Source organism: Canis lupus, chromosome 7 (genome assembly GCF_003254725.2).
Source record: "Canis lupus dingo isolate Sandy chromosome 7, ASM325472v2, whole genome shotgun sequence".
Taxonomy (NCBI): domain Eukaryota; kingdom Metazoa; phylum Chordata; class Mammalia; order Carnivora; family Canidae; genus Canis; species Canis lupus.
The window spans coordinates 73,508,256-73,534,872 of NC_064249.1; the positions used below are offsets into that span (position 1 = coordinate 73,508,256).

Here is a 26,617-nt window from a genome sequence, read left to right on the forward strand (position 1 = left end):
GAAATCTAAATACCAATCACGGACAGCCCGGGCGGCTCAGTGGTTTAGTGCTGCCTTCAGCCCAGGGCGGGATCCTAGAGACCCAGGATCAAGTCTCACATCATCCCTGCATGGAGCCTGCTTTTCCCTCTGCCTCTCTCTCTCTCTCTCTCTCTCTCTCTGTGTCTCTCATGAATAAATAAATAAAATCTTTAAAAATAATAAATAAATAAATACCAATCACAGTGAGCATCTTTTACATGCTTATTAACTTCCAGTTTCACATCTTCAACCCATTTTTTCCATTGATTTTTTTTCCTTCCTACTGATTTTTGGGGAAAAAATGTATATATTATACACTAATCACTGGTTAGTTTTCTGGTTGTTGCTTCACTTTTCATTTATTTATTTATTTATTTTTATTTAAATTCAATTAGTCAACACATTAGTTTCAGATGTAGTGTTCAATAATTCATCAGTTGCATACATCACCCAGTGCTCATCACATCACATGCCCACCTTAATACCTGTCCCCAGTTACCCCATCCCCCCACCCACCTCCCCTCCAGCAATCCTCAGTTTGTTTCCCAGAGTTGAGAGTCTCTCATGGTTTTTCTCCCTCTCTGATTTTTTTCCCACTCAGTTCCACCCCCTTCCCTATGATCCTCTGTGCTGTTTCCTGTATTCCACATATGAGTGAAACCATATGATGATTGTCTTTCTCTGACTGACTTATTGGACTCAGCGTAGTACCCCTAAGTTCCATCCACATCGATTAAATGGTGGGTATTCATCCTTTCTGATGGCTGGGTAATATTCCATTGTATATATACACCACATCTTCTTAATGCATTCGTCTGTCAATGGTCATCTCAGCTGTTACAGACATTGCTGCTATGGCTTCACTTTTTAAATCGTGTTTTTGATAATAGAATTTTTAAATTTTAATGCAGTGAGATTTATACATCTTCTTTATGATTTGCTTTTTATGTCTTTTTTTTTTTTTTTGTCTTTTTATGTCTTTCTTGTTTAAAAAAGCCTGCCCTACCCTGGCCTGTGGAAAGTGATGTAAATCATACCACATCCATGTCCTGCTTAAAATCCTCCAATGACTACCTTCACTGTGAATCTGAAAGCCAATTTCCCTCCTTGCCTGCATCTCTGAACTTGCTGCCCCACTGCTCCCTTGCTCACTCCTTGCTGTCTTCTCTTCAGTCCTCAAACATGCCAAGTCTGCTCCTGTGTCTCACCTCTTTAAACTTGCTGCTGCCTCGAAGCATCTTTGCCTGCCTAGGAATATGGCTGGTTTCTTCTTATCACATGGGTCTCAGTTTGGAGATCACCTCGGGGAGACCTCCTTTGACCCAAGTATCTAATGCTCCTCCCCCATTCCTTTCTAGAACATTCCTCCCATTTTATATTCTTTATAGCACTGTCGTGTTGTGAAATCATCATGTGTGTTTGTCTATTTGGTGTATTGTCTGTCGCCACCATTAGAAGATAAGTGTCTACAGAGCAGGGGCTTTGCCATCTGCTCTCCTCGATACTTCAGTCTTGTGCAGTGATTAACACACTCAAAGGCATGAATAACTATCTGTCAAACAAGTAAATAAACAAATGAATTTGAGGGAAACTTACCAAGATAATGGGAAAGCAGTGATCTGTAAAAGTGGTAGATGAGTGATGTGAGATACTGACCAAGAAACCCAAAATATGTGTAACTCATATTTCTGAAGAAACTACAGGATACATTGAACAAACACAATGAAAGATCTAATGAACTTTTTTAAGTGTTTCTGAAGAAAAGGAGGAGCTGAATCTTCCCATACCCTAGTCTATTCCATACACAACTGTCAAAATATTCCTTTCGTGGCACACGTCAGGTTTTTCTTGCACTCAAAACCCTGCAATGGCTCTCATGTCACTCAGGGAGAAATCCATATAGCCCTGCTGGCCACAGAGTCCTGTGGGGTCAAGGCCTGGGGACTCATCAGTCTCCCCTCCTTTACCTCCCACCCCCTCTGCTACCACACAGGCTGTCTTGAGACTTCCCCTCTGCTCTCCCTCTCCCCCTGCCTGACCCTCCATCATCCAGAATAACCACCTGCCTCTCACCTTCCTCTTCTTCACCTCCTTGCTCAAATGTTATTTTTCACTCAGGCCTTTCTGAATCAGCCTATTTAAAATTGCAATCCACCTCCATCCTGTAGGCTCTTTACCCTCTTTCAGAGCACAGATCGCCCTTCCAAACAGTGTTTCACTCTTTATATTATGCTTACTGATTGTCTTTTCCCATGAGAATGTCACCTCTGCAACGACAAGGCTTTTGTCTGTGTTGTTCACTGCCATATTCACAGCACACGGTAGGTGCTTAATATATACTTGCTGGATGAATGAATTCATTCAACAAACCTGTGTCTTGGGGGAAAAAATGAGACAGAATGACCAACGCTGAGACACACTTTCATAAATTTACAGAACCTCAGTTTCAAGAAGAGTCTTATGGAGATCCAGGCAGAAGAACACACATATGGGGAAGAAGGAGGGAGGAGGAGCCTCGGGCTTTCCCTCCACCATCAGTGCCAGCACAGTGGTCCATGCCTGCCACATTCTGAAGCAGAGAGAGCACTACACCAGCACAGTAGAAGGAGCCACTCTGTTCTTTGTGTATAGAGGGAGGACACTCTCAAGCAGCCAAGAACTCAAAGGAACTGGAACTGCCCACTTTCTTTTCTTTCTTTTTAAAAAGCATAGCTAATTGGCTTTATTCAATGATTCTTAAATCAGACAGCGACCCATCTAGCAAGTAGAGTGGTGCTCCAAGGAGTTGGTTGTACAAAATGGAAGGTTTTTATAGAAGGAGGGTGGGCCGAGGAAGTTATTAGCAAAAGTAAAGGATGGTTCCAGACAAGGCTGCTTTCCCTTAAGGGAAAAGGAAGGAGGTCTTATCCTGCAGATGACCTCATCCTTCTTTGGGGGAGGGGAGGAGTGGACAGGGCCCAAGTAGCAGACTCACTGGTATTGATGGAAATATTCCTAACTGATCAGTTAAGACCACATTTCTGGGGGAGATCCAACTGCAATGAGGTTCTGTAGTAAGCCCTGGCTTGAGAACTCGGTTTAAGTGCCACCATTTCAAGCCTGTCAGCCACCACTGTCTAAACTAGTTTGTGAGAACTGCATGGAGGAAGGAGAGACAACATTGTTTGCTGTGTGCTGTCTGTTCCCCTAGCGTTGTTGTGTCACTCCAGCCGGGGACCTCAGGGCTGTCATTTACTGAGTGAGTGATTGCTATGGGTCTAGGCTTTTCACCTCCTACTCAATGAAAACCTCACACTCTAGTTGACGAGAAAGCCCCATTTTATACATGAGAAGCCTGAAACAGAGCAAGGTGAACCTACTCCCCAAGGAATGCAGTAGCCGAAGGAGGATTCAGTGTTACACAGCATTGCAAATATCAGCCTTGCACCCATCAAACTCCAGGGAAATCCTACCTACTGGCCTCCTAATAAAGCCGAGACCACCACTGTGCAAAAGTGATTTCTAAATCTCCATTTCCTCAATTTCTGACAGCTCAAGAAAATATCAGAAAGCAGAATTCCCTCCCAGAAATAACACAGAAAGGATTGGGACTCTCCATCTAGAAAAGAAAAGATGAATGCAGGACTTCATGAATATAATTTTTAATGTTGTGAGTAATGTGGATAAAGCCGATGCACTTTATTTTATTTATTTATTTATTTATTTATTTATTTATTTATTTATTTATGATTTAATTTATTTATTCATGAGAGACAGACTGAGAGAGAGAGAGAGACAGAGACACAGGCAGAGGGATAAGCAGGGTCCATGCAGGCAGCCTGACATGGGACTCGATCCTGAGTCTCCAGGATCACACCCTGCACTGAAGGCAAATGCTTAAGCACTGAGCCACCCGGGCATCCCCGATGCACTTTAAAATTGAGAACAAGTAAGAAATAGTGATTACGGTCAGTTATAGTCAAGTTATATTTTAAACTTCAAAGTACCTAAAAGACTAGATCTTAAGTATTCCTACTACCAAAGAACCCCCAAACAAACCAAAAACAACTAACAAATAATTCTGTGACCCGATAGAGGTGTTACTGATGCTATGGTGGTAATCCTACTGCAATATGTAAATATATCAACTCAACACGTCTGGCACTGTTGATCCTTCCACAACGTTATATGTCAATTTGATTTCAATATAAAAAAGAGGGACAGCTTTTAACAGTCTATGATAAAGCTGTGTAACCCCTACCCATAAAAGTGAGAGTAGCAGGAAATAAAAATAGGTCCAAGCTGTTTAGACACATTAAAGAAACTAGTGCCCTGACTATTTCCCAGGTGGGCATGAAATCCTCAGCAGGAGGACTATCAGAAAGACCTGGATTTGAGCCATTCTTATTTAATACTTCTTTTTCCTCACCCCACATGCTTGCTGTTAGAAGAGAGTAATAATTGGTTTCACTCTACTCTTATGACTGACTTCATTTAATTTGTAAGGAATTATTTATTTACCTCGTTTCTGTTGCTACTTGATAAAGAAATATTGCATCTTTTAAGAAACGGTTGGAAGCCCAGACAGCAAAACAATAAAGAAAACAGAAATATAGCTGAAATGAAATAGAAGTAATTAGACTTGAATCTGGCATCCCTTTCTTTAGCTAACACAATATATTAGTACAAAAGGGAGAGTAATGGTTTTTCATTTACCTTCATATTTACGATCATTATGAAAAAATCACATAATCATACTTAAAGAAATCTCCGGTTTAAGCCAGTGTTTAAAAAGGGTTTTACTTGAACTGTATTACACTAGTGATTTCTGAGCAAGTCGTTTTTCTGTACAGCAAAAAAATATTTTTGAAAAAAAAAACGTTATAAGCATTAGTCTTTTTTATTTTAAATTTATATATTTTCAAATTATGAGTGCAATATCTGCCACTGTTGTAAAATCTTCTTCTGCGTCACCAAAGAATATCCTTTGGGGAATTAACATTTCAGAAATTACTGGAATATGCTGGAGCTACTTGTCACGTTGTTGCTCTATAAACCCATTTTGTGTTGAGTAAGACACTATAGAGGTTGGTTTATTTTTACTTTCCTTAACTGGACCTGTATTATGAGATGAGATTTATTTCTTATGACCTCTTACCATTATTTTTTTTTAATTTTAAAATTTGGAAATTATTATTTAAAATATATATTTTTTAATTTTGAAAAAAATTAAGCTTAGGAATTGTAGTATAAGCAGCACAATTACAATGAATTAAAACATTATCACTCATCAGCACTGTGGTTCCTCAGCTGAGGAACTCCACATCTCATGCCTGAAAAGGAAATAAAAATGAAGCTGAGCCTGGAGCTCAGAGCTCCATTATGGACTCAGCCTGGCTCTCATCAGGCCCCTCGATCCCAGATTGATCTCCTCATCTCCTCTCTGGGCAGAGCCATCAGGATGGGTGTGGCAGAAGCAGCCCTTCTTGCGAGCTTGTAGGGCTCTGCAGGCATTTGAGCCAATTAAGACATCTCACCCATGTGCTGCAACATTTCTCGTTCCCCATCGTCTCTGACTGAAGCCATTGCCAACTCATGCTCAGAACCACTGCTCACACAAATGCAATTTTTGATCTTCCTCCCTGTCAGAACTGCAACACAAGAAGCCCAGAGTTAGAGCAAGGATAAGCTGAGTTTGGTGGCCATCTCATGGTTCTCCAGGGCTGCACTGTCCAAGAAAGCAGCCACTAACCACTGTGGTCTTTCAAATTTAAAAGTAATTAAATATAAATAGAACTTAAAACTCAGTTCCTCAGTCTTACTATTTCACATACTCCATGGTCACATGTGGCCAGTGGCTGCCATATTGAACAGTACCAAGTATCTACACGTAGAAGATCATAGAAGATCTCAGTTATCACGGAAAGCCTTCTTGGACACAACTGCCCTGGAAGGTATTATATGTCCTATAGGTGATAATTTTGGGTGAGAAGGTGCTGCTAGGTCGATCTCAATGGAGAAAACCCTATCTTGTTCTCTGGCTCTGTCACCAACCTACTGGAAATTGGGGTAAGTTATCTCCTTACTCATGAAGGCTTTCTGGAACTAGATTTGGGTCCATGATGGAAGAAGGGCAGGCTTATATGGCATGTGGGTCCTAGAGCAGTTATTTCTGTATGGCTTTTTATAGAATTGGTTTTACCAAACTGTGGTTTTGTATCATGTCTCCCACTTATGTAAGGACAATCACATAAAATTCAGTACTGCATTCATTTCAGGGATATTTTTGAATATTCTAAAAATTATATTGCATAATTTTCTTTTTATGAGACCCAGTGGGGAAATTTCTCTCAGGTCTCAGGACCAAGACAAAATGTGCTTCTTGTAAGCAACTTGTGGGCATTTAGTTTTCAAAACAATGTGAATATTGTAACTAATCTTGTTTTCCTTTTGGTTCACTGCAAGGAAGTTCAGAGCAATAATGTTAGAAGCAGTTAGACAGCATTTATGGTATTCATTCCTCTTTCCTAATTGTATCTCTAATAAGAACTTTTTGCAAGCCATCAAAATATTTGGGGGAATGAATAGTAATTGAAGAAATTATTTTATTAATTGAGAGAAATAAATGTTTAGACCCTCAAAGCCCTCAAATACATCATGAAATGCATAACATCAAGTCCATGCTAAGAGAATCCATCTGCTGGGAAGATATCCTTACAAAGATGGGCTGTAAGCAGACTTGACCTTAGATTTGGAAGTTTGGTAGATACATATTTCTAGAGTCTAGTATGAGACTAACAGAAGTTAGTGTGCTTGACTTTATAAACTCAAATGTTCTGGAGATTCAACAATAAAAATACATCACTTTTTTTTTAATGGAGGGTTTTGCTGTTCTGGTTAAAAAATATGTTCTTTGAATGTTTCTAAAACTGTTGAATTCACAGATTTCTCACCATTCCTACATCAAGCATAATCTAAGAATATGCTACTTATTCCTAAATGAAGGCATAAAAAACAATACTGAGTTTTCTTTTTATTACACATCTGAAAGTCTATTCCTTACATATTAGTAACAGAAATGATCATTGATATATCCATGTCCTCTCAACGATCGTGCCAAATAAAGACACAACAAGGAGTATTATTTAAATAATAATAAATTATTTTTACAGGGAATTTAGTACGTTCCAGGCATTCTAGATGGATTGTCTTGTTAACGAACTATGAGGTAGGTACTGCTTCTGTTCTCATTATAGACTAGATGAAACATGGGAGCTAACTTCTCTGGCTCCATAACCACTCAGTAAGAGACAGGACTCCAGCCTGAGACTGACTCCTTAGCTATGCTATTTGTCCTCAGCAGTGTGAATGACCTCACTGCAAGTTAATGTGGAAGTTGAGAAAATCCCAGAAAGGTTCCCATTCTCACCAACCGTATACCCCAAGTAGCCCTTCTGAGCTCCTTCTCCACTGCCCAGAATAAATGAGCATGAACCAAAGGCACACAAACAAAGACCTGGGACAGAAGACTACCCAAATAACTAGGAGAAACTTTTCTGGCCTGGCTTCTTATCATCTACTGGCAAACTTTTTCATTTGCTTTTCCCTAAAGAGAGAATAAATGCAGTTGCACTTACACACAATTAATTTGCTTATCATGTATATAATAATAATCATTCTGATTATCTAAGTATTCTGAGGCCAGATAGTTGCAACTCTGAGTAGGTTCAGTTCTCCTATCTCTGCTTCTAATTCTATTAAACAAGGATGGATAAAAGGCTTCCTTATCAAAGTACCTTAGTGTTTGATGATGAGTGCAACAAACATATGCTGAACTGCCTTTGTATGCAGCTTAAAAGGCCAAGAGTTTTCCAGTGGAGCCTCTAACCACATGTAAAGGCCTAATCTAAATACAGCTTCTATAACATAATTAAGAAATCATACTTGGGGCCCGCATTTTACCATTCAAAAATAATTAAATGCTCACAACTGGCTAGGCATCTCTCTACAGATCGTGGTCCATTTCGTCTTAGAAGATGCCTTACTTATCTGTAGAATGAACATGTGACGACCCATCCTCCCTTTCAGATTGAGTAGAAGCAGTTGGGGAAGAGAAAAGATGGGTCAGACCCTTCTTCCTTCAGTGTTTGGGAGCTAGAGCATCTCAGCTTGCAGAAGGCTTTGTGAGCTGCCCCCACAGTGCAGCCCCAGGGGACAGGACCACCTGTCTGGGAAGGAAGGATGCCATGCTGGGCTTGCCCAAGCCCTGTGTGCTGGCAGCTGCCTCTTACCATATAAAGGTTTTTGCCGGCCTGTCGGACCACTGGGTAAGCAGCCCCCAAGGAGCTATCATTCAAAAATGTTTATGATACTATCCAGCTCTCCTGGGAACTTCCCCCACCATATTTAGACTTGGGCTCCTATAACTCATTCTGTGTGAAAGCGAACAATTGCCTGCATTTTGGTCTGAGATTGCACTTGCTGTTATAAATCTTGGTGATCCATTATTGTCTGTAAATATATAGATAACTAGTGTAGGTACATTTATTTGATTAACATCTGCTGGGCTCCCTTTATGTCTGTTAACTTTAGCACTGTCTCCTGACCAAGAAAGAAAATAGTATTCCCTGGGCTCCCCCTCTTTCTTTTGCTCTCCAAAGCAGAAAAGAACTTGTCTCTTGTTGACCAGCTACCAGTCACCTGGGATTCCTGAGAGAACTTCCCACCCCTCCTCAGTCTCCTACCTCCCACCTCACCCTACACCTGACAGCTCAAAGCCAAGGGCATTGACAAACACACCCTGGACTTCCCGTGCACTCTGGCTTTGTGAAGTCGGTGCCATAGAGCAAGGCAAGACTGAGTGATGAGCCAATGTAAACAAGAACTACTTCCGGGGGGAACTGGTATGGGTCCTAAGAGGACCCTCTCAGAGAGTTTGCTGTAGGAGGGCCCTCAGCAGACTTGGATGGTTCTTTCCAAGCAAACAGGCAGATCAAAAGCAAAATGATCAAACAGAGTCTTAACAAAGACATTGCGCCCGAGTGTGGTGAAGTGTGAATTTTAGAGCTCTGCTTATGTTCCAGCTCCTTGGGGAGTCAGGTACAAAGGCAAATTTTATTGCAGTAATGAAAAAAGCCATTGATTTACATGGTACTGGAAATGCATCTAGCCAGATGAAAGAACTCAAACAAAACAAGAACTAACATGCTCTCCTCCTGTCTCCTCCCTCCTCCTCCTTTCGGGAATGTGAGTTTGGGAGAAAACCCAAGAAACTATTTGTGCATGAGGCAGATAGCCGGGGCAAACGTCACTTGCTGCCTGGTCCCAGCCCTCGGCATCCTGCTGGTCATCAGTACAAGCGGAGTTGCAAGAGAAAGGCCCCTTGCCAACTCTGGCTGTCCTCACTCACCCTGGTCCTATGCTCCACTTTTGACAATTACTTGGATAAAAAAAAAAAAGTAGGCATAGAGCATATAAAGTCCTTGTTTTGCCTGCCTGGCATCTGAACCTCCTTTTTTTTTTTTTCAAGATTTTATTTATTCATTCATGAGAGACACAGAGAGGCAGAGACACAGGCAGAGGGAGAAGCAGGACCCTGCTAAGCAGGGAGTCAGATATAGGTGCTGGATCCAGGACCTGAGCCCAGGGCAGATGCTTAGCTGCCTGAGTCACACAGGATCCCCCGAACCTCCTTCCTATATTAGGGGAATAGCTTGTATAACAAGCCCTGATGGGAGGCAGAGCTCACCTCCAATAGTAGATCCAGAAAATACCAGATACTTGCATTCCCAGCTCGCTTCCAGCTAGGGTGCAGGTAGGTGACCCAGGACTTGCCACTCAGGCTAACGCACCCTCAGTTTTAAGCCAGAGGATGGGAACTCAGAGAATGATAGAGGCAAATCCTTTCCATGGCAGAGATAGGTTGTGGCAGTGGCTCTGGGTTTCCATGCAGCACTGGCACGTCACAGGGCCTGCGTCCACGGTCCAGGGCCACAGGCTGGGCAGGCGGGGGCCATCCAGGCACAAGCAGTGACGTCCTCCACAGTCGGGTCTCGTACCCTGGTCTGTGGTGGCGTCTTTCCTGCTCCTTCCCTGCCATGGCACAGGGTTCTATGGCCTCCCCAGTGATTCCGGGAGCCACCCCACATCTTTGCAATCAATTGTTTCTCTATTTACATCAGCCAGAGTTGATTTTGTTGCTTGCAACTGAGAACATTGACTGGTAGCATACTTTTTAAATCTGCCAAAGGCATGAAGCTGGAAGGAAAGCAAGCTCTGGGATGGGAGAATTAAGAGTAAAAAAGATCACCAGGACTGGAACCTAACAAGACGATATCAAACAGGAATAAATGTGTTTGCCTTAAAGTTGGACCCCAGAGCCAACTCTGTGAAATCAGACTTGAGCAACACTTCCCTAGCCTGCATTGCAAAATCCGCACTTTCATGAAACAAAGGGATCCCTTCGGGGTTGATTTTAATTTTTTTTTTTTTTATCGCATTGCTACTCAAATATAAAGTAACATAAAATTAGGTATAAAGTCCTTATGATCATGGCTCGTTTACAGTTATAAAACCAAAACAAATTTACAAATTAATTACAAGCAGAACTACAAAAGCAATAACATTCAAATTAACATCATTAATTTAATGTGAGAGATGATGATGTTTTGCTGAAACTGGATCATTGCTCACCACATGGCTCTGGCACCAACTGCTGAGGCACAGGGGGTCTTGACGTGGGGGAGGCCTGTCTGCAGGCTTCTAAGCTAGGAATCCACTGAGCCAAGGCACCCCCCCCATTCACCACATATCAGCTTCCCCCTTATTTCCCATGACAGTGTTCTGTCCCTAGAGTCGGGCTTTTGTCTTACTGCCCTGACTTACACTGAAATTCCTTCTTCCCTCAAAGTTATCCTTCCTTAACTGAGCTCCAGTGCCCTGGGACTCATTGGCCCTGCATGAGGCCAATATTGATCCCTGATTAAACCAACTGAGGTGAAGAGACAAGATCAAATGGTGCTAATGCTATGGCTGCTTTAGATTCATGAGGATAGGGAGGGGGAGTCACAGTACAGTGCTGCACACCTATCTCAGCGACATGCCATGGCTAAGTCCTACATTTCTACTCTAGCACCATGGGAATTCTGATGCATGGCCTTCGGGAGACCTGCATGAGGATGTTCACTGAAGCATTGTTTGTGGTGGCCAGGTGTTGGGGGTGACCTGGTTCCCATTACTGGGAAAGCAATCCACGGCAGATATATACCATGATCTACCAGTAACTATTAGAACCAATGGAAGTTCATACGTCAAAGGATGTGGACTTAAGAAACATGGTAATAACGAGAATGAGATTGAAAATACTATTTACATAAACTAGTGATACATACAAAAAGCAATATGCACTTGGCAAGAAGGTATGCAAATACAAAGATGCAGATTACATTTAAATATTTGCTTGTAATGGTGAGACGGGAAAGGTAGTGGAGTCTGCTGATAAGAGACATCAAACAAAAATAAACTCACTTGCTTATCAACAAATGAGACAAAGGCCATATAAGGGCCAGTGATAATAACGTCCACGAACATTAATGCTTAATGAATGCTTACGTCAACCCTCTGTACCCAAGGTGGAAAAAAAAAAAAAAAAAAGAAGAGAGAAGGAAGAAGGAGGTAATAAGGAAGAAAGGGAGTGCTGGATATAGCAGGGATCCGCCACACATGCAGATTACAGAGATTCTTTCTAAAGTCTTACTTCACCTGATGAGAAAAAGTTTTTGGAAAGTTGCAATTAGAAATTTTCCCTTTGAAAGGCAACAGCCATATTGCTTGATACGTAGTCAGGAACAGCTATTTGGACTTTAGCGGTGCCTACTAAAAGCCTGCCTAATATCCCACAGATCTACATCTTAAAAAGTAACCCAGTCATTACTCTAACTTTGATGTATCCAAATGCTAGTCTACCAAGCGTGATTTGAAGGTAATGAACGTGAAGGTATTCTTTATTGCATAATAAGTTCGCACACAGCTTTATCTTTTCAAGCCAGAATAGGCTGTGCTATTTCAGTTACATCTGAGTGAGATACCCTAGTCATGAATCATGAAAACATTTCATTAACTGATTATAGATCTTGTCGCTTCAGCAGGGGAACTGAGAAGTGCACTTCTGACCTGAAAATCCTTCGGTACAGATTGAGTGACAGTGACACACCAAGTGTCACAATTCCCTGTTTGGTTGCTAGTAAGAGATGCTAAGAAAGTGACATTTCTTTCTAGCCAGGCATCAACCACATCTTAAATAAAGAGATGATTTCCATAGTCATCCTGGGATCTATGAAAATCTTTTAAGACTTTGCAAGTAAGTTTTAAAAATAATGGCTTTGTGTACAAAAGAATCACCACCGGTTGATACTTAACTCCAAGGCATGAACAATAAGCTTGTTATGGTTTGACCCCGAATTGAGCTTTTACCTTAAATTAAACCACACGTAATGAAGTCCCTATCCTCAATATGCAAATAAATTGAATAACATTTTTCAGCTGCATGAAACAGCTACTGTCTTAAAACTTATCTTCTATGTGGTCCATTCTAAGTAAGGTCACAATTTATGTAGCTATCTATTGCATTATTCATGATATAAATAGTTTGCTTCAATATCTATGTGCTGTCTCAATTTCCCACTCCCCTTGCAGTTAGGTGGAGCCAGCCATGTGCATTTCTCTGGTCAAAAGGCAGTGAGTGGGAGTGATGAGTGTCACATCTGATGGAAGGAAATTAAGACCTGGAGAATGGAACTCACCTGTGGAGGGTTGTAGTGTCTGTTAGCCCGGGTCTCTGAGAGCCCATGAAGGGCAAGCTCCCACAGCTTAAGGAGGGCAGATGAGAAAGAAACTTCAGCTCTTTTAAGCCACTGAGATCCACGGGTCACTGGGTTACTGCAGCATAACCTAGTCTATACTGACTAATATTCAAATTAATGACTCAATTAACAAAGAACCTAATATATCACATCCTAGGAGGAACAAAACAAAATTTAAAAGATAACTGACATGGGAAAGTTAGGCAACAATGTTTTAAAAATATAGTAGAAGAATTTCTTGAGCCCTTATCATGTGACCAAGTGAACCGTAAGTGAATGAGGGCTCCAGATTCAAAGAGGTGTCACTGGGCTGCAGGGCTGGAGGAAGAATTCATAAAATAAAGTGAGATTCAAGATAACCCTTGTAATTGAGGCCAGATTTGGAGAGTCTGGAGCAAGAATGGGAGTAAAGGTCTGTAATTAAGTATGCACTGGGGTGGTCCAAAGATAGTAGAAAGAGAGATTCTGTTAGGAGAATAACTGGAAATCAAGTTTGGAAAATATTTTGATATCATAACATGAAGTCCATTGAAAACTGAGCTAAGGATTTTATACTTATATTTAAGGCATCAGAGAGTTGGCTTGGCTTTTCAAATATGATGAAGAAAGAGAGAGAGAGAGAGAGGTCACATACTTTCCTATTTAATCTGTAAGTGAAAGTGATTTCAGGGCTCTGGGCAGGTCTGAGGACTGGACTGAGTGGAGGTAAAGGTCTGGAGAACGTCCCCTGGGGTTGTGGTCATGAAAAGAGAAGGAAAGGATAGGCATGAAAGGCATCATGAAGAATCTACAGATATGAGTGACTTCGCAGATGCAGAGAACGAAGGAGAAGGATGACTATCAAGCCATTCATTCATTCACTCACTCACTGATACATTCATTCATTCATTCATTCATTCATTATCAAATACATAGTAAGTACACACCACAAGCCAGACACTATTCCTTGGAGGGAATGTGGGGGGTTTTGGACATTTTAATGAGAGAAATGATAGCATTCTTTCATACCAACGGGAATGGGGTAGTACAGGAAGAGCTTTGAAAACACAAAAGCAGGAAGAAATACTTACAGGAGAAAACTTCCTGAAAACAGGAGGCAATAGGATCCAGAGAATCACTGGAGACTGTGTTAAAGAGGACAATTTTATCTTATAATTTGAGGGATTATTTAGGTTTTTCTTGTTTCCTGTTTCAAGTTAATAATGGAGTCTCTGTTCTCTGTACTTTCTATTTTTAATTAAATTGAATTTGTATCTAATGCTTCTTGTTGGCTATGTTATGATGAAAAGATTTAATATTTTAAATACTTTAGAATGCCTGTTTTAGAGTACTGGAGAGGTGGTGTGGGAGAGAGGGAGGAGCACTTTTCAGGGGTCTAAACATGCTTTGATTGGTGATGTAAGGAAATTTAACGATTGATCAAGAGATTTAATGGTGTGCTTCCAAGGCGGTGAAAACATTGCTTTACACGTATCACACCATCTTAAAAACCCTTCAGTCACTCTCAGTGTGTAACAAGTTTAATTGTGAACTCTAAATCTGGACTCCTAGTGCTTCCTCCACTCTTAATTGTACAATTTTGGACTTATTCTAATTTCCTTATTTGTAAATTGGGGAGAGTAATACTTCCCTGACCAAAGGTAGGTGATCACTAAGTGTGATATTAGGCCAGTTATTATTGACTTGTAGGATATTGTCACAACCTCTCAGCATTTGTTCCAACTCTTCCCCATTGGGTAGAAACCATGTGGTTTTGGTAGTACTAATTCTACTTCTAACTCTCTCTCTTCTAGCAAGGAAGCAACGGAGAACATCTGGAAGTTATCTTAAATTCATGAGGGGAGTTAATCTTAAGATAAAGCAGACACCATGAGAGACAGAGGAGAAATGGAAAGGAAGGAGATCCATGATGACATGTTTGAGCTACTAGAATCAAGCCAACACTTAAAGTAAGTTATATGAATTTTCATTGTTTTACCAATGTGAGTTGGATTTTCCATTACCTACACTTTGAGGGAAATTTTTTAAAAAGCACAGACTCCAAGTGTAGAGTAAGATTTTGCCATTTACTAAGAGCTGAATCCTGGAGGGCAGGAGAAAGCCTTCTCCTGGCAGAATCGAGATAGTTATACTCTACCTTCTTGACTGGCTGCCAGGTTGGAAGTCTATATCTACAAGTATGGGGGGAGGTGAGCAGTGATGAAAGGCAATGGATTTTTTTAGTCACGATAACTTCTAAGGGGGCACCTGGGTGGCTAAGTGGTTGAGCATCTGCCTTCAGCTCAGGTTGTGATGCTGGGGTCCTGGGATCGAGTTCCACATCAAGCTCCCAGCAGGAATCCTGCTGTGCTTCTCCCTCTGCCTATGTCTCTGCCTCTCTCTCTGTCTCTCATAAATAATAAATAAAATCTTAAAAAAAACTCCTAAGAATAACTCATTGTAGCAAAGGGTTATACCATTGCAAAGTGTGTGACATTGAATAGAAGTCAGTAAATGTGGAGAGCTAGCTACGCAGTGCTGATGAACACCCTGGTCAAAGGGATCAAGTACATCCAAGAAGAATAAAACCCAATGGTCTTAGTGTATCAGGCTTTCACCATTTCTCTAGCTATGTGAAATGTAACTCTGTTATGGGGATGATAACAACAACAAAAGGCTTTTACTGACACATTTATTGACACATAATTGAACTTTAATTGAATAAAGTTCAAACTCTTTCCTCCCTGTGACAGCACTGTGAGGGATGCTGGGGGGAAAGGATGAGCAAGATGAGAATGTCTCTGCCCTCATGGAGCTTATGTGGCAGCAGAAGACACAGATGTTTAGACTCAAAGACTTACAAATCCAGGAATCATACACGTACAAAACGTTAGTGGGGGTGCTGTAGAGGAGAGACAGATGTGTGACAGCATGTAAGCAGTGAGTGACAGTCCCAGCATTCCCTGCCATACTCTCCTATGAATGGTGTTAGTGGCCTGTTGCCCACTCTTTGTCTCTTATCTTCCATCGACTTAAGTAACTTGTCACTGATGATTTCATTAACTATTAACATCATTATTGGATTGTCAGTGGGAATCTTCAGATAAATCATGAGTAAGTCAATTTGCCTGTGAACAACTATTTTTTTTTTTTCTGGTTGAGAAGGCTAATGTCTAATAGCACTTGGTTAATTTTTATTTATTCAATGGTTAAAATAAGAAAGCATTGGAAAGAGATGAGGAAATGGACATACTTACACAAAATCAGAGAAGAAGTAAACTGATACAACCAGTTTCGAAGATGATTTGGCAATAGCAAAATCATGTATGTGTATAAGCAGAATTTCCACTTATAGGACACTTCCCTACACAAGTATTGATGAGTATATGCAAAGACTTTTATATAGAGTTGAGCATTGCATCATTGCCTCTATTAGCTACGTATTAAACACAACCAAAATGCCCATCTATATAGAAACAATTTATAGACACTTATATTGTAAAATACAGTGTAGTTGTTAAAAAATGATGATTTTTATAGAATGAGATAGATCTCCATGAAATATTAAGTAAGAAAAGCAAATCATGGAACTATATATTGTGAGTTTTAATTTTTGTAAAAAATAACTAGAATCATGTTTGTGTGTGTGTGTGTATATGTAATAAACGTAAATAAGAATATCTGGAAGGATAATAGCTACCTAGGGAGGGAGGTTAAGAGAATTAAGAGAACCTTAGTTTTTCACTCCAGACTTTGAATTTTTTACATTACCACAAAAGATTTTTTTAAGATTGGAAAGCAATAATTGTTGTTTAACCATATTCTAGGGCTTCTGGAAGCTCTAGCCAGCATAATAAAAAGATTTTTAAAGCAATTGAATATATAAATATTGAAAAGGAAGGCATAGAACTACAAATCTGTGATGAAATGATCATCAAATTGACTATTTTAAATTGAATCAGTGGGGAAATGGTTCAGTGTTAGCCACTTATCACACAAACACACACATACACACACACACATGCCTGTGTGTGTGTGTGTGCATAAATGCATGCATAATCACACATTAATGCAAAACTTTCTAACTCTATTGGCCAGAAGAGGAAGGTAGAGATGTGGAACCAGGCTTCTAATCCTGTCCAATATACCAGAAACCACACTGAAAGTCAATATATTCCTGAAAAGTCTCACAAATGTCTCCACATCTGGAGAGAAGCAAACAGTATCACAAATCTTTTTCTTCTTTTCTGACTGAAGAATTACAGAAACACCTGCTGGGAAGAAATTGGGAGATGGGGAGCAGACATGGGAGGAGATGGGACAGTGCTGATCCTCACCCTGCTAAGTAGTAGGGGACAATCCACTGATACTTTCTAAATCTGAAACATGTTGATTTTTAATAGCACAATAATGCTGAATGGTTGTCATAATTACTTTTACTTAATTCCAGAAAAAAATTTTATAAAACAATATATGTTGAGAGAATGGCATATTTATAGAAAAGCCAACAATTCTTTTTTATTTCCCTTCAGTTCCTTTTTTCTATGAAATTCAGGTAAAATTAAGACTACTATTTTTATTAAAAACAAAAATATTCCATCTATTCTCCATTTTTCTGTCTGCCCACCATTTTGAGCACATGCATGGGCAGATGTCTACAAAAAAGGCCCACTGAATGGCACTTCGCAGTATTTTTCAGACTTAAAATAGTGTTTTACATTTCACCTTCATACTTTTTCCACATTATTTGAGTTGTCTGTAATGATTGCGTGTCACTTGTACACAGTTGGCATAAGAGTAAGGGAAAATCTTCATCTCTCTTTGAGCTAATAAGTACACTGTGGGGTTTCTCTCCTATTTAAAAAATATATATATATACATATATGTATGTATATATATATATATTTGGCCTATTTTATAAGTCACAATCATTTTGTAAAGTCAAAGTCATATTACTCCTTTTTTTTCCTTCTTATATAATTTTTAATTATCCATTGCTGCAGTCCATTGCTGTGAGGCAATAGAGTATGGGGCAGTAGAGTATAGTGGGAAAGAGCCCACTCTCAGGTTCACTGCCTACATCCCCTGGACTTGCTATGACTTGCAGGTACTTGGTTTCTCTGATTTCCTAGTTGCCATAGACAGATGCTCAAACAATATCTAGCTCATAAAATTATATAAGTCTCCCTAATGCAGAGGAAGTGTTCACAACAGTCTACTGTAATACTTTGCTCTACTTCCTCTTCTAATAACACAAACAAAATAGGTTCACTTTAGAAAACAGGTCAATTTCAACTAAGCAAAAAGGGAAACAGGGAAAATAATTTGAATCTCTTTACCTACAAATAATTACGTCTCAGCATGGTACTGTTATGTATTTTCTTTCTTTTTTTGTTATGTATTTTCTTATGCTCTTAATGTTAGTCCTCTTATGTTGTTATTCAGGAAAAAATAAAAAGCATTTTTTTTCTCTCACTCTTTCTTCAGGAAAATACCTTTTGACTAGATATTATAGATACATGGTTGAAAGGTCAAAATGTACAGAAGCATCTGTCTACACTGGAAGGTAAATCTTCCTCCATCTCCAGCCACTACCCTGCTATCCTCCCTGGAGGCAACCACTACGAATTAATGAATAAGTGAATGCACACATACACTTTTTTGCTTACAGTGCTTTCTTAATGGATTTTTTTTAATTGAAGCATAATTGACATACAATGTCCTACTAGTGTCAGGTGTACATCATAATGATTAGATTTTTTTTATTTTGTATACATTACAAAATGGTCTGCCCTGTAAGTCTAGTTACCACCTGTCATCATCTGTCACAAAGTTACTATGATATTACTAACTACATACCTTGTGTTGTGAAAAAAAAAAAGTCTTATGACTTATTTACTTTATAACCCAAAATTTGTACCTCTTAAGCCCCTTCACCAATTTTGCTCACCCCCACAACCCTTTCCCTCTCTGGTAACCATTAGTTTGTTTTCTGTATCTATGAGTCTCTTTCTGTTTTGGTTTGTTTGTTTTGTTTTTTAAATTCCATATGTGGGGGATCCCTGGGTGGCGCAGCGGTTTGGCGCCTGCCTTTGGCCCAGGGCGTGATCCTGGAGATCCGGGATCGAATCCCACGTCGGGCTCCCGGTGCATGGAGCCTGCTTCTCCCTCTGCCTGTGTCTCTGCCTCTCTCTTTCTCTCTCTGTGTGACTATCATAAATAAATAAAAATTTGGGATCCCTGGGTGGCGCAGCGGTTTGGCGCCTGCCTTTGGCCCAGGGCGCAATCCTGGAGACCTGGGATCAAATCCCACGTCGGGCTCCCGATGCATGGAGCCTGCTTCTCCCTCTGCCTGTGTCTCTGCCTGTGTCTCTGCCTCTCTCTCTCTCTCTGTATGACTATCATAAAAAAATAAATAAATAAAAATAAATAAATAAATAAATAAATAAATAAATAAAAATTTTAAAAAATTCCATATGTGAGTAAAATCGTATTGTATTTGTCTTTCTCTGTCTGACTTTTTTCACTTAGCATAATACCCTCTAGATCCATCCATGTTGTTGCAAATGGCAGGATTTCATTCTTATTCCTTTTTTCTGGCTGAGTAATGTTCCATGTGGTATGTATGCTACATCTTCTTTATCCATTCATCAGGTGATGAGCACTTGGTTGCTTCCATGTCTCTGGGCTATTGTAAATAATGCTGCAATAAACATAGAGGTACACATATTTCTTTAAAGTGGTGTTTTTGTTTTCTTCAGATAAATGCCCAGAAATAGAATTGATAAATCATATGGCATTTCTATTTTTAGCTTTTTGAGGAAACACCATACTATTTTTCACAGGGGCTGTATCAGTTTTCACTCCCACCAACAGTGCACGAGTTTTCTTTTCTTTTTTTTTTTTTTATGAGTTTTCTTTTTCTCCACATTCTTGCCATCAGTTGTTTTTCTTTTTTTTTTTTTTTTTTTTTTTTTAGTTTTTATTTAAATTCTAGTTAGCTAATATATAGTATAATCTTGGTTTCAGGAATAGAATTTAGTGATTTCATCATTTACATATAAAACCAGCACTCATCACCACAAGTGCCCTCCTTAATGCCCATCACCCATCTAGCCCATCCCATGCTCACCTCCCATCCAGCAACCCTCTGTTTGTTCTCCATAGTTAAGAGTATTATTTCTTATCTCTTTGTTTCTAGCCATTCTGACAGTTGGAGGGTGATGTCTCATTGCGGTTTTCATTTGCATTTACTTGATGATGAGTGATGTTGAGGATCTTTTCATTGGTCTGTTGGCCATCTGGATGTCTTCTTTGGAAAAATATCTGTTCAAGTCCTCTGCACATTTTTAATCAGGTCGTTTGAGTTTTTTGATAGTAAAATATGTAAATTTTTTATGTATTTTGGATATTATTTTTTATTGGATGTATGATTTACAAGTATTTTTTCCCATTTAGTACGGAGAAATGCTTTGTTTTGTTGATGGTTTCCTTTGCTGTGCCTCATGAAAAATTTTTAAATTAAACTCATTTCTTCATGGAGGAGCGGGAGGAGGACATTTCAGTTAGCCACAGTCAACCACAATCCAGAAGCAGATGATCATCCTTCTGACATATAGTCTGGTCAACAGCAGCCTAACTAACACTGCATCACATGCCCACATCATTGCCCTCACTTCCTCCCATCACGTAGGCAATTTCTTTGCATCTCACTGCATTATAGTACAAGCTGTTTTGAGAAAGGGACCACATTCATATAACTTTTACTACAGTATATTGCTCTAAGTATTCTATTTTATTATTGTTGCTGTTAACCTCTCACTGTGCCTAATTTATAAATTAAACTTCATCATAGATATGTACAGTTAAACCTCAAACAGTGCCTATTTGAACTGTGCAGGTCCTCTTATACACAGATTTTTTTTTCAATAAATGCAGTACAGTACTGTAAATGTGTTTTCTCTTCTTTGTGATTTTCTTAATAACATTTTTCTCTAGCTTACTTTGTTGTAAGAATATAGTGGATAATACATATAACATACACAGTAGGAGTTAGCAAACTGTTTATGTTATCATTAAGGCTCCCAGTCAACAGCAGGCTTTTCCTAGTTAAGTTTTTGGGAAGCCAAAAGTTACACACAGATTTTTCGACTGTGCAGAGTGTGGTGCCCCTGACTTCCATGGTTTTCAAAGGTCAACTGTATGTGGTTCAATACTCCCTGCAGTTTCAGGAATCCACTGGGGGTCTTGGAAAGGAACCCCTGTGGCTAAGGGGAAAGACTGTGTCTCACTAGGTCTTTCCTTTTCTTTTTCCTTCTCGTGAATCTTTAAGAAATTCAGGAGAGATCTCTGCCTCCCCAGGCATAGTCTAGAAAAGGAGTGGACACTCACTCTAGCCTGGGGCCTTTTCAGATCATCTGCTTGCCTCGTGATTTGGAGGAGATTGCTGGACACAAATCTCCTCCACATCTCTCCTCAGATAGGATTTCAGGGTGGCACAGCCAGTGAACTCCCCTCCCACAAAAGATACAAAGTTCTGAATCAATTGTTCCTTTATTATCTCTTAATGTAGAGTTTCTTTCTTACTGTAAAAGTAATAGATACTCATTAGTTTAAAACTTGGAAGAAAACATTTCAAAGTATGCAAGATAAAAATAAGCATTTGAATAGTTATAAATTCACCATTCGTAAAATTGTTTTATCCTTAAATATTAGCTCTTGAGCTAATAATTAAAAATACACTAAAGCAAACAAAACAAGAAGCAAACAAAATTTCATATTTAAAAATCACAATACAAAGAAAAGGGGGAGTGAAAATGTCTCAAATGAAAAATAGCCATTATTTTAAGTAATTTTAATATTTCTTAATAAGTAAGATTCCAATATGATATTTGGACTAACTTAAGATTCCCTTACCCTGTGTCATTTCTTGACCAGGATATCAGTATTTGGGAGTGATAAATATACTCCTTGAGGAATGAATTTTAAAGCAAATCAGCTATGCCAAATAATTATCATGTGTGAAAACTGGTCTCATTTAATTGTTGACATTTGGTTTGCTAAGCTCCTTTGTAGAAGTTAGGCATGACGTTTGCCCCTCCTTCCTTTCTTTGACTCAGCCTCTTTCCCTTACACAATCAAAAACTGAGATTGTCACTTCACAGAGAGAAGAAAGACAGGAAGTAAAACCACCAGGGAAAAAACAGGTTCTATTTGAAAACTGTGATTACGTGTGGATAGAGGCTGATTTTTCAAACAAGTCATCTTTTACTGCTAGAATAAATTAATAGCTTAATCAAGATAAAATGTTTAAACCATTTATAATAAACAAGCTTGGCTTCCACATATTTTGGAGTCAGATAACTCTTATTTGTTCATTATAAACAACTATTTTTTTTATCCTGGCTTATGTTATGCATAATAATTATGTTAAGGCATTAAAATATTTTAAAATGAAATATTCTGTTTTTTTCCAATCAGTCCAAAATAGTGAGATTTTACTCTATCAGGTATTCCAGAAATTTGCCTTTTCTCCTTTGTAGGTTTTTTTTTTTTTTTTTAAATTTTTTTATTTATTTATGTTAGGCACACAGTGAGAGAGAGAGAGGCAGAGACACAGGCAGAGGGAGAAGCAGGCTCCATGCACCGGGAGCCCGACGTGGGATTCGATCCTGGATCTCCAGGATCACGCCCTGGGCCAAAGGCAGGCACTAAACCACTGCGCCACCCAGGGATCCCGGTTTTATATTTTTTTAACTATACACAATATGTGTCCACTATAGAAAAATAGGAAATATAGCTAAATTTTAGAACATTTAAAAAATTTAGAGGTCTGGATTTCAGCCATTGGTGAGAAATAAAGTGAAGACATCTACCAGAGATATTAAAATGAAATTTATTTCTCAGGACTTAGTTAAGTACTTAGAACACACAGATTTATCACACACCTTTATTTTATTTTAAAATGATTTCATATCATGGTGCCTAGGTGGCACAGTTAAGTTTCGAACGCTTGGTTTTGACTCAGGTTGTGATCTCAGGTTCTTGAGATCGAGCCCTGCATCTTGCTCCACACTGAGCATGGAATTTGCTTAAGACTCCTCTTCACTCTCTATTCCCCCCTGCTCTCTCTCTCTCTCTAATATAAATAAATCTTTTTAAAAATGTAAAATGATTTCATGTTGACTGTGACCATCAAAGTTGCTACTAGTTTTTCCTCTATTATTAACCAAATAGAGAAGATGTTGACTAATTCAACCCATAGGCTGAACTATATCCAATTAGTCAGAAACAAGTGATTTTTAATTCCATTTATAAAATATCCAAGGGAAAACATCCTACCTTGCCCAAATAATCTGTTACTAAATTTCCTTCCTGCTCTGAATAGCTCTACTATAAAGAAGCTTTTCATTACAATTCATTTGAATCTCTTAAGCCATAACTTCACCTCATTTCTTCTCATGGAATCAGTTGTATTTGAATCTATTACCTGTGATTTTCACTTCCATCAGGGCATTTGTCTCAGTTTCTAGACTGTTTTTGGCTTTTCCTTACCTATAATCCACTTGTGTTATTTGTTTGACAGAAACAATTGTTGAGTTATGTGCATGTAACACATAACCACAAATTCTACTTCCAAGCCCAATTTCTAAAATTTTTTTGGTAAAAATTTGTAAGACTTTATAAAAATTACACAAGAAATGCACAAATACATTCTTACCATAAAAGATTTAAAGATATCAAAGTATATAGAATGAAACACTAACACCTTTCCTCATGTCTCTCCACACTAATTTCATAAGCCGTTACCATCTACACTATCCATTCAGTTCCTATACATTGTCAACCTATTCTAATAAGTCTTCTAAGACTTTTATGTCTTCCCATAGAGGCTCAATACTCACATTGAGTAGCTGCTATTTGACCCAGCCATCCGGAGTCATACCAATGGTTCATTGTCTTCAGTGTCCAGTCTCTGCTAATGAGCCAGGACTCACTCAGGTAGAAGAGCTCCACAGATATCCTCAGCAAAACCCCACTCTAGCCTCCCACCTCTCCAAAAGCACTATTTCACTTTACTTATCCTCCACATACCTATGGCATTTAAATAGTATTCCTCAGGCACCTGGGGGGCTCAGTGGTTGAGCATCTGCCTTTGTCTCAGGGTGTGATCCCAGAGTCCTGGGATCGAGTCCCGCATCAGGCTCACCACAGGGAGCCTGCTTCTACTTCTGCCTATGTCTCTGCTTCTTTCTCTGTGTCTGTCATGAATAAATAACAAAATCTAAATAAATAAATGGTATTTCTCACTATTAATGAACTTAGTAACTAGTTGAGTGATGTTGGGAACATCACCTAACCTCGGGGGCCTCATTTTATCGTGTATAAATAAATCTAGTAGTCAGATTATGCCATTTCTAAATTTCCTCCCTGCCTCTAAAATTCTTTAATATCAGGCTTAAAATAAGGTAATGATATTAGTAAGAATAATTTATAAAAACATAGCAAGTATTTTTTTCTAAGGAATTCTTCACCTTGTTTTCCTACTGAAAATATTGATTGACAGACCTTGACATCAATGATCTAGAAATGGTTCCCATACCGCAGCCCAAATGAACCAAGGAGTCTGCACTGAACTGTAAAGTCATTGAGAGGGCAATAATTAAGGAGACACACTGGATCCCAGTTTGAGGAAAGGAATAAAAGTTCAAGGTCAAGAAAAATTTGTCAAAAGTCAAGTTCCACAGATGAGGTAAAGCCACGAAGGTGAATAAAAATCACATTTCCAAAATGACCAGAAATAGAGTGGGTATCAGAGTAAGAAAAGATATAGTGGCATGGTGGACAATGTAAGGTTTTTCATACTCTGTATTGGTTATCTACTACTACATAACAAATTACCCTAAAAGTAGCTACTTGAAACAACATACATTTATTTTCTCATATGCTTTCTGAGGGTCAGGGAGCTAGAAATGACTTAGCTGGATGGCCTGGCTCAGGGTCTCTCATAAGGCTGTGATCAAGTGTTGGCTAGGGCCATAGTCTCGGAATTTTTGACTAGGGCCAGAGGATCCACTTCCAAGCTCACTCACATGACATTGGCAGGAGGCTTCCTCTCCACATGGGCTTCTCCATAGGGTTTCTTGCAATATGATTTCCCCAAGCCAAGTGATCTGAGAGTGAGAGGGTAAATATATAATTGACAATATTGAACTAAATAGAACCAAAACCAGACATGGAGCAGACCAAGGTTTAATTCAAAACTCATCTCATCTGTTTTGTTCTTTTGTTTTGTTTCTTAAATTCTACACAAAACAAAGAAAAAAAAGACTCTTAAATACAGAGAACCAACTGGTGGTTTCCAGAGGGTAAGTGGTGAGGGGAATGGGTGAAATAGGTGAAGGGGATTAAAAGTACACTTATTCTGATGAGCACTGAGTAGTGTTTAGAATTGTTGAATCACCTATATTGTATACCTAAAACTAATATGACACTGTATATTCATTATACTTTAAGAAAAAAACCTCACATCATCTTTTAAAAATGAAAATACAGAGGTTAGTTTACTGCTTTGTAAACATTTCATTTGATCACATTTACTTGTTGAAAATCTTTCCTCCATCTTTTTAATAAAATAATTAAAAATCATTTAGTATATAATTCAGAGGATGTAAGCAAGTTAAGCCAAATTTATTTCACTAGGAAAAAAAAAAGAGTAAAAGTAATTTGAAATAAGAACTTATCTTTAAAGAACTGAACTTTTGGAACTAATGTGACTTCCAAACAATAGACACTTCAAATTCATGAGCCAGCCTTAGTAAAACTATAACAGAATGGCAGGACCATACACCAAACATCTCCAAGTGTGTGATGATAGCTTGGGAGAACGTTAGTGCTGATACCTGAACTCTTGCTCTTTTGAATTTTATTTTCTCTTTTATAAATATGAGAAATACAATAGAAAAAATTATTATACATATTATTTGAGTTTTCCAATTGGAAAAAGAAATTGGGCTGTTTCCTTTGATGATTACTTATATTTCATTTCAAAAGCGTGCTGAATACGTGTCTCTTTGATACAATAATAGACAATAAGCCATCTGCTGGTTAGTATCTTCCTACCGCTGATGGTGTCAGAACACAGAGACCTCTCCACCATTCCTAGGGTAACTCAGCTGAGAAGAAAGTCCATCCCCAAACTAGCTAAATCACCATAGAACTGTGCCACCCCATTTCTCAGTCTCATGCATTCATTCTCCTCCATCAATCCATCCATTCAAACATCTACTGTTGAGTTTCTGTTATTTCCCAGTCCTGGACTCCACATAAGAGACCCTCTCTCCGGTGCAAATTTGACCTAATCTCAACAAGGTTACAGAGCCCTCATCTCTAACAGGCTTTCCTCAGTTGTGCAGTCAGAGAAATTCAATTCATCAGCTTGCCTTGACACCACCTATAATAAAGAACAGTGCCTTGGAGCACCTGAGTGGCCCAGTCAAGCGTCTGCCTTTGGCTCAGGTCATGATCTCAGGGTCTTGGGATCAAGCCCCACATAAGCTCCATGCTCAGTGGGGAGTCTACTTCTCCCTCTCCCTCTGCCCATCCCCCACTCCTGCTCTCTCTCTCTCTCTCAAATAAATAAATAAAATCTTTTTAAAAACCCCAAATCAAACAAAAACCAGTGCATTTTTTCATTGACTTAATCTTTGTAATTTTTTAAAAAGATTTTATTTATTTATTCATGCAAGAGGCAGAGACACAGGCAGAGGGAGAAGTAG

The 26,617-nt window shown here is 39.0% G+C and overlaps 1 long non-coding RNA gene across 28 annotated transcripts in view; it reads left to right on the forward strand.

Annotated features, from left to right (window-relative positions):
* LOC112648051 (uncharacterized) overlaps positions 1-26,617 on the forward strand; it is an 86,178-nt gene that overhangs the window by 57,798 nt on the left and 1,763 nt on the right. For 18 of the 28 annotated variants that reach the window (XR_007412167.1, XR_007412164.1, XR_007412146.1 and 15 more), the window contains 5 exons: positions 3,553-3,670; positions 7,173-7,228; positions 14,654-14,809; positions 18,327-18,405; positions 24,406-24,591. This is a non-coding gene — a long non-coding RNA (uncharacterized LOC112648051). Of the gene's footprint in view, positions 1-2,457; positions 3,526-3,552; positions 3,671-7,172; positions 7,229-8,088; positions 8,349-14,653; positions 14,810-16,058; positions 16,164-18,326; positions 18,406-24,405; positions 24,592-26,617 lie in introns of those variants that run through there. The other 10 variants (XR_007412144.1, XR_007412159.1, XR_007412145.1 and 7 more) reach the window with 9 other exon arrangements.